This window comes from Lissotriton vulgaris, chromosome 1_2 (assembly GCF_964263255.1).
Source record: "Lissotriton vulgaris chromosome 1_2, aLisVul1.2, whole genome shotgun sequence".
NCBI classification, from domain to species: Eukaryota; Metazoa; Chordata; class Amphibia; order Caudata; family Salamandridae; genus Lissotriton; species Lissotriton vulgaris.
In genome coordinates, this window is record NC_141686.1 from 254907313 (window position 1) to 254918966 (window position 11654).

Below are 11654 nucleotides of genomic sequence, written 5' to 3' on the forward strand. Positions count from 1 at the left end.
TAAGTGTACTTCTTATACTCACATTTTTTTTCATTGGTCTTGTAAGCTGTACACATATCACAAGTGCCTTGTTGATTGACAGCCACAGTATATAAGTCAGCTGTCCTCAAAGTTCCCTCTTTTGTTGGGCTTCACACAACCTCAAGGATCATTGGAGGATGGCTGCGCTTTTCTTTTTGGCATGGCGCCACAGATTGAGAGTAGCAGCAGGATTGAGGAGAAGGCAGATCCAAGAACGAATATTTAGAGTACGCATAACCTTGCTTGGGCAAACTGATGATGAGATTTATGATAGGTACCGTCTCACTGGTGATTTAATTATAGATTTAATCAATGATTTAGATCCTTTTTTGCAAAGGGAGACTCGGAGGACAAAAGCAATACCCACACATGTACAAGTCCTATGCTGTCTACATCTCCTAGCTTCTGGTTCTTTTCAAGGAGTAGTAGCCATTGCTGGTGGTGTGTCCCAGAGTTCACTTTCACGGTTTTTTAATTCTTTTTTGGATGCTATGTTACAAAGAATAAGGAATTATATTAAGTTTCCAACGACGCAACAAGAATTGTTGAAAACCAAAGTTGATTTTTATAGTTTGGCACAATTTCCTCATGTAATAGGCTGTGTGGATGGGACACATGTACCTATATGTCCTCCCTCAGAAAATGAGTATATTTTCCGTAATCGGAAATCTTTCCACTCTCTTAATATTCAAGTGATTTGCAACGCAAATACCATTATCACTGACATAGTGGCTAGTTACCCTGGCAGTGCCCATGACTCTTTCATCTTTAAGCACAGCGCAATACATGCTAGACTTCTTGCTGGACAGTTTGGAGATGGCTACTTGCTAGGTAAATATGAAATACAAATCTATATACTTTTTCAGAAAGTTAAATAATGTAACAGGTTTGCAACTTACATATATTCTTTACTTTTTTTAAAAGGTGACAGTGCCTATGGTGTCCGTTCTTATATTTTAACACCGTACCTCAACCCAGCAACTCGAAAAGAGCAACATTACAACCAAGCTCACAAATCAACTCGCAATGTCATTGAGCGGACCTTTGGTGTTTTAAAATCAAGGTTCCGCATACTGCATAAAACAGGTGGAAGTTTGCAGTATAATCCAAAAACATGCTGTAAAATTGTTGCAGTCTGTGCAATGCTACACAACATGGCAACAGAGAGAGGGATTCATTTGGATGAAGAAGATCTCCTACCACCAATTCTAAATCAACCACAGCAACCCCCAGCCAGACAACATGGACCAGAAGCAGCAGAAGGAAGGAGAAGAAGAGCAGAGATTACACAAAATTATTTTTGAAGAAGGTACAAGTCTTTATTTTCAAAGTAAATCAAGTGTATTCTATAGAACATAATATGTAGTTATTTCAAAGTAGTTTTTAAACAATGAACCAAATAAACTCATTACATGTTTGTACTGAACTAAAACCTATAAATTGCAAAGTGTTCGAAAATGCTACATATTTGTAACAGTCATGTTTTCATGATGTACAATTAATTTCACTTTTTACGCCCTCGCAGACCTAAAGCCTTCCCAGATATTTTACTTTTCACCAAATCTACTTTGCTCCCATCTTTAACATTCCTATTACTACGTCTTGTACAAGAATTCAAAGACTCTGGTGGTTGTACATTTTGTGAACCCTCTAAACTGTTATCATTTGAATTTGAAAGCCCTGGTAGTTCACAATTGTTTGTAGCTTGGACTACATCATTCACTCTCAACATACCCCTTGAAATGTCTCCCAAAATGACATTTAATTTGTCGTGCATGGCTACATTTTGATTGCTTATTTTTGCAGCAAAATTTGATATACGAGACAACTGTCTATTCTGACCAAGTACGCTGGTCATATGCCTCAGGTGCCTATTCGAACTTTCCTTTTGTTGCAGTGTCATGACAGTACACAGAGTTTCCAAAGATTTAGCAATCCGGTTCAGTTTTTTTGCAGTTGTCTCATGGCCTTTTGTTAAAGCCTCCACCATCCTATTCATGGAGCTGTGAATTGCAACAAGTTGTGTAGACATATGTCCAATTTTTGTTTTAATGACTCTCACATCTTTTCCTTGCAGGCGCTGTATTTTCAAAATTTTGTCCTCTACAACACTGCCAGTGCATGTCCCGTCTTCAAATGTGGCCAAGTTTGCTGATCTTGGACGGCGTCTATAAAATTGTCTTTGCCTCCTTCGCCTACTAGGCCTTGCGTTGGTGACTGCTGATGTGGGATCAGTTCTTGCCTCATGTACATTTTGACTGCCACCCTCTTCTGAATCAGTTTGCAGTAACTGCCGTACTCTTTGTCTCTCATTTGTTGGCAGATTTGCAGTTGAAGTACTGGGATTGTTTGCCTCTTCATTTACATTTAGTTCAAGGGTTCCGAAATCCCGCAAATCCTGCTCAATCAATTCTTGAAGTAATTCTAGTTTGGGAAAAGGTGAAAGATATATTTTACTTACTATGTTGCCTTTCAAATGTTCCATTAAATACAAAATTTGTAAATGACTATTTGCTTCCTTGACATGATTTCATCAACATTGACATTGCGCGGTGTCTTAAGATATATTTGAACCAACAACATATTTTCAAAAACTACATTTCCCAAGATGCATTGCTTAAATCATGGATATGTTTGTGATCTACAGCTGTCAACTTCTGAAAATGAAATGACTAGAGTAAATGGTTAACGCTAACAAACACTTTGCCTGTTCCCACGCCACGTTGCAATAGGCCACAATTTAAAAATAAATTGAACTTTGAAACCATTTTATCAAAACACTTACCTTCAGAGGGGGTGATGAGATCAGACGTATCTATGTTGTGTACACCAACAACTGCCTCGGTCAAAAGTGTCCCTTCCACAAGGTCATCCAACGGGGTAGTAGGTATGTTTTTAGGGGGTCCGCCTCCAGTTTTGTTTGCAGATTTCACTCTGGATGCAATCTTCTCCTTTGCACGACTGCGCAAGTCGTACCACCTTTTCTGTAAGTTGCTGATTTCACGGTGGGCCACACCTACAGCATTTACCTTCGTTTGAATGTTTAACCAAATATTTCTTTTGACGACATCAGGCACCTTATGCGACAACTTTCCGAAAAGTTGATCATGCCTGTCAGTCACCTCTTCAATTAGGATTTCAAGTTCCTTGTCTGAAAACTTAATTTTCCTTTTTCGTGAGGACCCATCTTCCACTGGATTCTCCATCTGCATTTCTCCTCGAAAGTGACGCACACGAACTGCAGCAGCAACCTCTCCAAACAGACTCCGTAAGCAACTGCAAGAGCCACTTTCAAACAACTTCACAGGTGCCTGTGATTGCTTTACTGGCTTCCTGGCAATCACAGTAATGGAATTCATCATGTGGTGTTTTTCGCACAATGCGATTTCGGAAAATGCAAATTCGCACTTAAGGAATCGCACTTTTGAAGCGAATCGCACTAAATTGCGATTCACAGCAAATCGCAAAAAAAAAGCGAAAACAATGATGAATAGCAATATGCGAATTCTTAAATGCGATTCCTTCACGATCGCAAATAAGAAAACGCAATTTCGGACAATGATGCATGTGGGCCATAAAGTGTAAAAAGGAATGGGGCCATCACACAGCCTTGTCACACACCTCTAGAAATAGCAAAGGGTGCAGTACATTCCCCCCCCCTATTCCAAATCTAACTCTTGCAGTTGCGCCCTGATATAGTTCCCTTAAAAAATTAATAATTGTTATGTCCACCCCCATCTTCTTCATAACCATCCAGAGCTTACTATGTGAGACGCAATCAAATGCGGAGGTTAAATCTACAAAGGTCCCAACTCCCTTCCTGAAACCGTATTGCAGATCACTTATTATCCTGTTTTCATCTGCCCATAGTTATAGCCTATTTAAAATGACTCTACTAAAAACTTTAATGGTGCAGTCCAAGAGCGAAATCGGACGGTAACATTGACAGCTAAGTCTGTCACCTTTTTTAAAGATAGGGACTTTCAATGATTTCTGCCAAGATGAAAAAGAAGCATAATGGAACGTAAAGTTAAAAACCCTTACGAGTTTCGGGGCCCATAACTCAATGTTATTTTCATAGAGGTCCACCGGTACCCTGTCAGGGCCAGGTGCTTTGCCCCCAAAACTTGCATTTATACTGGCACTGACTTCTTCTACCGTGAAATCATGTACCAGGGTGTTCACCTTTTGGCGATTCATAAGATGTACAGTCCGCTACTAGACCTTCATCAGAATATAATTCACTGAAGTGTTTCACCCATTCAGCTTCTGTTATTGCCACCGCTATTGTACCAGTGGTTTTATCATTCAGAAAAGGGGAGTTTACAACTTTCCAAAAAGCCGCTATATCTCGACTCAGCGAGGCCTCACACAGGGTATTCCAAAGCTCTTGTTCTATGGCCTCTTTCCTCTTTCTTAGTGCCTGCTTATAGATGTATCTACACTCCTTAACCAACATCCTATCTTTCTCTGGAACGTGTAGTGCATGCTTCAGGTTCGAGTATGCCTTTGTACAGGCTGCGTCAAACCAGCTGACTTTGGTCTTTTTGGGTCCCTTTGTTTCAACCCAGAGCAATTTTTTAATTTGCTCAATAATCAGGCAAAAGTTGTTTACAACCTTGCCATCGTCCATATTTGGATCTGTACAAGCTTGAAACTGTGGCTTAGTGATCCTCACTAACTTGTTGAGAAAATCTGCAGGTACTATGTTTGACCATTTTAAGGAATAGCCATTTTTCCTTGTCATAATGATATTTTCCACTTGTACATTAGGCGCTCTTATTCTACCTGAAGTGGTCTGAACCCTACGCAAAACTAATCTCAGGGGATAGTGGTCACTCAGTGAGTTATCAAGGGTAGTAAATGACTGAACCATACCCCTATGTCCCACGGTCATAGTTTTATAATCAATAGTGGATGTAACACCTCTACCACAAAAAGTGGGGAAGAAGGGGCATTCCAGACTCACCAACCTATTTGCAAAGCCCATATCGTTCTCAAAAAGGATATCGTTTAGAATATCGCCACACCTGGTATGTTCAAAATGGGGCAGAGCAGTTTCGCTATCAAGCATGACACCACAAGTGCCCTTTTCAGCCCTAGAACATATTGAGCAATTGAAGTCTCCAGCTCAAATAACACAGACGTCCCGATAACTTCGTGCTAGCAGCGCTTTTATATCACTTCCTAGAATTTTTTAAATATTATCCAATTCCTCTGACGGAACATTATTATAGAGATTAACTATGCACAGAGAACACTCTGTATTAAAAGAAATCCTCAGGATATAATAATACCTATTGTTTATAACAAATTCAATCTTAACATAAGAGAGCATATTTGACACATAAGTGCATAAACCCCCCTTTGCCCTCCCATGAGATGAACTTATAGCTGGGGAGAAATATGTCCTGCACCCATTGACATGGTCTGGAACTATAGTCCATGTTTCTTGTAGACATATAACCTCCTGACTATTCAAAAGATTAATCCAATTCTCGTTTTCCAACTGGAGAAGTGTGGCTCAATGCTTAGAGCGGCAGACCCTGATGCAGAGGGCTAGCCCGGGACCAGGGTTCAATTCCCTGCCTCGGCGGGTCTTGGGCTCAAAGAAATTCCACGGACCTGATAATTCTGGCCTCGGTGCCTATTCCAATCATGGAGTCCCACTCTGCAACTCTGGGCAATAGCTTGCTTAATCTCCAAAACGGCCCCCACAACGGTAAGGATGCCTGGCCTTCAGCTTGGGGGTGCCCAGGAGTGGACACCTCACAGGGAAAAACAGGATGGGTTCCACAGAGGTATTCGTACAAGCGCCTTGAGACCCTTGCGGGTGAGTAGTGCGCTATACAAGTATCAATTTACATTTTGGCCTCAAACCAGCAATATTCCAGCTCACCAAAGCCAGTGAATTCTCCTTCTCTGTACTAGCCCCAGTCCCCAGGTCACACTCCACATCCAATATATCCCCTCCATTTTGACCTACATGTTGCATGTTTATGGCACTTAAGCTCTGCTTACTTGTCCCGGGGTCTATACACTCTCCACAATCCCCGCCCTCTATCTGATTTACAACTTTCTTAACTAAAACAGGGCTAGTACCACATTTGTTCAGCAATATTCCAGGGGAAGAGAGATATGAATCTATTGCAAGTCAGGCAATACCCTCCATCCCTTGTAAAGTAGAAAATGATTATAAGTTGGGATATTAAACCTGTCATACTGATTTTCCCAATTTTCTCCATGCCAATAAGGGTTTCATGTGCTTGTTTTTAGACTCATAGAAGGATAAAATCTAGACAAGTCCCAGGTTTGGATCCCTGTAGTCCCTCCGAATGAGTTCCACCCACAGATGTGTCTAACAGCGCGCCTGTCTCTAAAATTGACGATTATACAATCTCCTGATAAATCTTTTTGTGTGTGCCCAACCCATCCCACTCTACGCACAAAGGTGATTTCTGTTTGTGTGTGCCCTGGGAGTGGTCTATGAGTATCCAACCAGAATACTACCTTATTTCGTAGCTCAGGGTAAGTTTCGCCTCTTTCGCTTGAAAGCTCCGGGACCCCCACCAATACTACTGTGTAAGGCATGGACTCGGGTGGTAAATCTATGCGTGGCTGTTTAAGCTTCTGAATAACAGAGCCAGTTTTTACTGCATCTGTTGGGGGATTTGCCTTACTTTGTAGTCCCCCTGATTTATTCATCATAATCTCTGTGTCCACCCCTTCTGTAACACTATTTTTTGGCTTCTGCCCAGTATTTACTGCGGCTATAGGTAGCCGTTGGCTTGCTTACTGCCCTCTGTTTCCTGAGTGTGTGTGTTATTTCGGATTTTTGAGAGGCCCTTAGCTATAACAGCTACATTAGGGGTTTTACCTACGCCTGTGGTTCCCCCCCCCCCCCAGACCGTTAGTCTGAAGCTTTTTCAGTATTTCAGAATTGCCTAGGGCCAGCTTTTCTAAATCACCTATTTTATTAGTGAGGCTTTTTTATGCGCTCCAACAGCAGTAAAGTTAAGGATCTCAACATCTGCTCCATATAGAGCATAAAACCTACAGGATTTGGTGGTAACATATCTGCACTGATTACATCACTTTCTCCAGGGTTGTTAGTTTCTGGCACATTTTACATCACTTTCTCCAGGGTTGTTAGTTTCTGGCACATTTAAATAGTTCTTCTTGGCACACCTTACTGATTATTGTGGGTCTTTTTTCCTATTGTTTACCGGTTGAGTGTTGTTTCACCACTCCAAGATGGCGCTTATACTTTGTTTTACTGTTGTCCATCTTCCATGTTTACACGCTGTCTTTTAAACCTTCACTGTTCCGGCACGTTTGCTTCGTGATCCGGCTCCTTTAACAGGGTCTGCGTTTAACACTCACTGTAAGTACCTCTGTCCGGGGGACCCTTTTATTTGTAATGAATCAATCTTGACGGTCTTTCCGACCGCGTGCATAACAGTGTGGCTATTCTGGCGTTTAACGCTTGGGCTAATGGGATCTTGGCAAATCTCTCCTCACGCTCATTTAACTTGATTTATCACCGCTCCGTTTTCGTACGGTGACTCACTGGGTCTGACAGTCTGTTGTCACGTAGCTGTTTTGAGCCTTTCCTTTGTTTGGGATTTTTTATCCTTTGAGTTCACTTGCCTGTTCGTTTTCACACTCGTGTTTCCACCGCTTATTATGATTACATGCACCTTGGGTAATCTGGCTGTTCTATTGAGCACACTTTGTTTCTATCTTTGTTTGTTTATGAGATGGCATATGGTTGCTTATGCAGGTTATTGATGACATTTGAATTGGATTTGATGATGGTTATTTCTTTTGTTTGTAGAGTGATCCCCTGAGGAAGGGCTTTTGGTTTAGCCCGAAATGCATTGGGATTCATAAATTGCTGATCTTCATTCTGTTGTTGACAAACTTCTTTTGAATTCGGATCACGATGTTTGATACATGAATTTAATGTATACGCACTGAATTTTGATGAACCAGTAAATCATATGGATTGAACATTTGTGAATGCTGCTTCAAATCATTAGACCTGTGTGTCTTTTCAATGCTGTGCACTAGGGGGTCTACCTCTCCACAGGGGTAGCTTTGTATTAACATTTAAATAGTCCACAGATGCCTCCCCCTGTTGTTCTTGTACAGTTAGTGCTAACATTAGTTTTTTACGTCTGCCTTTCCTTTTCCCCATCTGTTTATTTGTGCATTTTTCCTTACTAGTTACATTTTTTCCCTGGTTAAGTTTTCGCCCTTTTGTTTTTTGGGGGAGAGTCTCATTGTCCCTACTACCAAAAATATCACAATTAGTGATCGATGAGGCATCCGAGCCCTCAAGGTTAATTACATCGGTAATAGAATTACATGGCTCCTCTGACAGGCCTGACGGCTGTAATATGGGCGTTGTTGACAACCTATTTCCCAAAGATGATGGTACAAGAGGCACAGTCTGTAATAATGGGGAACCAAGCTTTCCCACTGGCCTTGGAAACTCAGCATAGGAGTCCATGAGTAAGGAGTCCGAAATGTTCACAAGCATTTCCATATCGTTAGTAACCAATGATGGTAGGCACATATTAGGGGGCAACGAGAGCCGTCTCTACGTGCTCTCAATAGAATTAACAATGACTCCGATAGTCTTTTGTAGCATACGGTCTATGGCGGTCAAAGTTGGCAAAGGTGTGTTAATACATTTTTTATCCCTAGTACTTGAACGGGTAGCCATAGGGGTATTCTTACCCATGATTCAACTTTCACAGTCAATAGATTTCTTTAATACCCGCAAAGGAACACCAATACCTGGTAAATCGTAGGATCATCCAGTTCCTTTTGCCAATGGTAAGAGGGGTGGCCCAGCCCAGCCATGGCCTGCCCCGGATGGCCACAGACGGCCCGCCCTTTGGCCAGGCTTAGCCCGGCGCAGCCCACGCGCATCCCCCGACGCGGGACCTTTAAGTTCCTTTTAAAGCGCCGCCTGGCGCGAAATCCTTTCGTGGGTGGGTCTGCCGCGGGGAGCGCAGGGGGTTGTGGTCTCCCCTTCAGCGGCCGTGCACGGGTGGAAAAGTGCACCGGCGGTGGGGGAGACCAACGGGAGACCACCGTGAAAGCAAGAGCGTCCCTCGCGACCCTTCTGCGGCCAAAATGTCAGGAAACAAGGTGCCAGATTTTGAGGCAAGGTGCCAATCTTGAGCGGAGGTTCCTTTGTTAAATGTATTTGGTGATTTTATTCTTGATGCAGAGCAGTCATGGTCTGTGTTTCGCTTTGTGAGTGATGCAAGGCAGCTCTTCTGCCAACCGGTAAACAATGGAGGGCCTTCAAGGCAGGGGAGATGTAGGTTTGTGGCTTTATATGTAAGAGTAGTCTGGCAGCAGAGTTTATAATCCCTTGAAGTCTTTTCATGGCTGTTGTTAACGATGATCCTTGGTAGAGGCTATTGGTGTAATCAAGTTTAGACAGAACAAGAGAGATAATAGCCTGGACCTTGTGTGGATATCCTAGGCAGGACAAGATGCGTCCCAGAGTTTTTATAGTAATGAAGCTTGATCGTGCTAGTTTGTTCACTTGGACATTCATTGAGTCCATGGTCATTCCAAGGTTTCTTACCTCCTTTGATACATTGGGTGTCCCAGATCGTCAGGCCAGGTGGCAAGTGAGTCATTATCTTTCCAATCACCACACGTGAGTATTTCCGTTTTGTAAGCATTCAATTTGAGATGGCTTCATGTCATCCACTGATCCACGGCTCTACCACGCTCCCTGAACTCACTTCGCAGCGCTCGCTCTGGCTGCCTGGTATCTGTATCTCTGCCTCGCATTTGCCTAATTTCAGACCTATTCATTGCGTGCTCGCATCTGACTAATTTGCATAGCTAATTATTTTAATATTGTCTGCGCGCTCGCTTTTGACTTTTAGAATCACTTTATGTTTAAATTGTGTGCACGCTCGCACTTGCCCATTAGCACTCTTGATTGCCTTCATTGTGAGTGCGCTCGCATCTGCTAAGTGTTTGGTTAGTCGAGGGACTGCATTGTACATCGGACTGCCCGCCTGTTGAGCTATTTGTTTGTTTACAAGTACCCGGCCATTTTGTTTGTTGTGCCTCGTAGCGAGGCTCCCCAGCACGCACCCGCCTCCCAGACGCCCCTCCCTCCCACAAAGTGCCTTAAGGCTTCCACAGTGTCCATAGACCTGTGACCTCCCTATCCTCGTGAGAAGAGGTCGCTCCACCACGCTCCCTGAACTCACTTCGCAGCGCTCGCTCTGGCTGCCTGGTATCTGTATCTCTGCCTCGCATTTGCCTAATTTCAGACCTATTCATTGCGCGCTCGCATCTGACTAATTTGCATAGCTAATTATTTTAATATTGTCTGCGCGCTCGCTTTTGACTTTTAGAATCACTTTATGTTTAAATTGTGTGCACGCTCGCACTTGCCCATTAGCACTCTTGATTGCCTTCATTGTGAGTGCGCTCGCATCTGCTAAGTGTTTGGTTAGTCGAGGGACTGCATTGTACATCGGACTGCCCGCCTGTTGAGCTATTTGTTTGTTTACAAGTACCCGGCCATTTTGTTTGTTGTGCCTCGTAGCGAGGCTCCCCAGCACGCACCCGCCTCCCAGACGCCCCTCCCTCGCCCCTCCCCTCCACTATCCATATATGACAGATGCATTTGCGCGCAACATTCACGCGCAGCGGTCGCGCCCCAGTTGCGCCGAAGGTGCGCCAAAGGTAAGCCCGTCTACGCCCGTCCGCGCCAAGCCCGCGCCCAGCGCCAGACCCCCTGCCCCCATCCCACCCACCCCATCTGCATTACATACGACGCCTCCACCCTTTTAGCCCTTAACCCCGGCCGACTCCCCACCTGCACCCAAGCCGTTCCTGGACACACCCATGGACCCTTCTCATGCAACTCCTGCAAATATGACAGCACCAAGACCAACTCCTCTTCCACCAACACCAAACAGAGATCCGACCCCAACCACCTAAAATGCATCTTGCTCAACACCCGCTCAGTCCACAGACACGCCATCGACCTCTGGAATCTACTAGACACCATCTCTCCGGACGTCGCCTTCCTAACAGAAACATCGATGAACGCCTCCTCAGCCCCAGACATCACCATTGCCATCCCGGAAGGCTACAAGATCATCCGAAAGAACCGCCCCAAGCAAACAGGAGGAGGCATCGCCATCGTCCATAAGAATTCCATCCGCATCTCAACCAGCTCTGACGACAACCTCGCTAGCGCCGAACACCTTCACTTCCAGATCCACACCGACCCCAAGACCACACTCAGAGGCACCCTCCTCTACAGGCCACCTGGACCCCGGGCACAATTCAGTGAAGACATCACTGACTTTATCACCCCACACGCCCTCCCCTCCGAGGACTACATCCTACTGGGAGACCTCAATTTTCACCTGGAGAAGAGCAACGACAGCAACGCCACCACCCTTCTGGACAATCTCGCCAACCTTGGACTCAAACAACTTGTTAACACCCCCACACACTACGCAGGTCACACACTCGACCCCATCTTCACCTCCAGCAAACATATCTCCTTTAGTCATACCACAGTTCTCCATTGGATGGACCACAGCTGCGTTCACTTTGTCTACAAAAAGACT

At 44.1% G+C, this 11654-nt stretch overlaps 1 long non-coding RNA gene across 1 annotated transcript; it reads left to right on the forward strand.

Moving 5' to 3' along the window:
• The first annotated feature begins 719 nt into the window (after positions 1–719).
• LOC147736435 (uncharacterized) lies at positions 720–2483 on the forward strand. The gene is made up of 3 exons (XR_015307618.1): positions 720–852; positions 946–1330; positions 2099–2483. It is a non-coding gene; the product is annotated as an uncharacterized LOC147736435 (long non-coding RNA).
• The last annotated feature ends 9171 nt before the right edge of the window (positions 2484–11654 follow it).